Raw genomic sequence first — 2,400 nt, forward strand, 5'->3', positions numbered from 1 at the left:
TTGCTCTCATTCGTATTTTGGATTTCAATTTGTATAATTTTGAATTTTTATCACTTTTCATTTTGAACTTGACAAAAACAGGCTATCTGTCAAAATATCGTTCAACCAATAAAATATCTATTGCAATCGCATGGCACTCCTTATATTGTCTATTATTATCATTATTATTATCATTATTATTATTATTATTATTATTATTATTATTATTATTATAAAAAGGCAGCTAGCTAGCAGAATTGTTAGTATGCCAGACCAAATGCTTAGTGGTATTTCGTCTGCTGCTACATTCTGAGTTCAAATTCCGCTGAGGTTGACTTTGCCTTTCATCCTTTCAGGGTTGATAAATTAAGTACCAGTTGAGTACTGGGGCCGATGTTAGTGGCTTAACTCCTCCACCAAAATTTCAGGCTTGTACCTATAGGAAAAAGGATTATTGTGATTATCAATAATATCAATATGCCAACTTGTTCTTTTTGTAATTACCTGTGGTGTGTGTCAGACTTACTTCAAAGAAGTGAGTGGCAAAGCGAGAGAGAGGAGGAAGTAAGAGAGAAAAAAGAGTTAGTGAGAGAGAAAGAGAGAGAGTGAAAGAGACAGTGAATGGTGACAGTGTTTGTTTTGTGTTTTTAAATGTTTCAGAGAGGAAGTAAGAGAGAAAGAGACAGTAGATACATAGATCCAAAGAAAAGTTGATACATAGAAACATAAACACAGCAAATACTGGATGTCACTTTCACTTTTCATTACCACATGAGGATAAAAGTAACTTACAAGTGGCTGAGTACTCCACAGACATGCATATCATTAACGTAGTTCTCGGGGAGATTCAGCTTCACACAGAAAACGACAAGGTTGGCCCCTTTGAATTACACCTACCACTAATTTTGGCCAGCTGAGTGGACTGAAGCAAGATAAACCTTCAAGTGGTTGGAAGAAAACAAAAAAGATCTTATATGGGGGGGGGGGATGAAAATCTTTTTAGTCATTAAGGTCACTATGGGTGTTAATCTGGTCCTAACAGCATTATTTGTGGTTCTCACAGACCTGGAGGCCTAACCCCTAGATAAACACCGATGTGCAGACTGTTATCAAACTGGGTGTGAGTCGAGGGTGAATACATGATGGAATAGCAATTATTTCGTCTTAGCTTTCACTGCTTATACTAAACACATGACATTTTTGCCATATGATATAGAACATTTCCTTTTCTTTCACTTAAAAAATGGCACTCTGTCGGTTAAGATGACAATGTTCCTGCTCAAACAGTCTGCTCATAGAATTAATGCTCAAGTGGCTGAGTACTTAACAGACATGCATACCATAAAGTAGTTCTCTGGGAGATTCAGCCTCACACAGAATGTGACAAGGCTGGCCCCTTTGAATTGTAATTACAACTCATTTTTGCCAGCTGAATGAATGCAGCAAGGTGAAGCAGAGTATCTTGCTCAAAAACACAGCGCACCGCAAGGAATCATACTCATGACTTTACAATTGTGGGCCAAATACCCCTAACCACTGAGCCATGCACCTTCACTCTTTTAACTGTAGGAAAAAGGAGTGAAGTGAAAGAGACAGAGAAAGGAAAGCCTCAGTCATTTACAATGACAACTGGACGGAAATACGATCAAACTTTTCTAGCATCTTTACTTTTAACAATGCAGAAGAGGGGAAAGACATTTAGTAATGAATAGAGGAAAAGTCTTTCAGGTGTTTACATTTTTTTTCTGGGAGTTCTAGAACAATCGACTGTTAGTTCTCTCTTCTTTCCCCCACTCCTGGTACTTATTTGCCTTCTTTCATAGTTCTTTATGTCTTTTAGTTGGGTGGGAAAGACCATGTTTTTTTCAGGCACATTTAATATTTTCTCTACAAACTGCAAACAGCCCCCACCTCCTTTCCTTTTTTCATACAAAAACTAATGCAAATTTTGAATAGGGTATATCTTTGAAAAGAGCCCAGAAAAATGAGCAATACCCCACTACAAAATGGGCGGGTGGGGGGAAGTTGCCAACTGGCGGCTACACAAAATTCAACTCTATACTTTAAAGAGTATCTTCAACTATAACCTCAGGCTGACCAAAGCCTTGTGAGTGAATCTGGTAGACAGAAACTGAAAAAAACCCATCATATATATATATAATAATAATAATAATAATAATAATAATAATATTAGGGATAAAAATCCAAATTTACAGGGAAAAATTCAATTCAATTTATCAAAATTAAAATGAAATTAAATTTCACAATATATAATATATAAATATATAATTTAGAGAAAAAAACCACAATTATTGAATTCATCCATGAAAATCCACAATCACATATAGAAAAATACAATAAGGAAATACACTAAAAAGACCCATAATAAAAATCAAAAAAGTACAAAGTAATAAATATTAA

This window comes from Octopus bimaculoides, chromosome 5 (genome assembly GCF_001194135.2).
Source record: "Octopus bimaculoides isolate UCB-OBI-ISO-001 chromosome 5, ASM119413v2, whole genome shotgun sequence".
NCBI classification, from domain to species: Eukaryota; Metazoa; Mollusca; class Cephalopoda; order Octopoda; family Octopodidae; genus Octopus; species Octopus bimaculoides.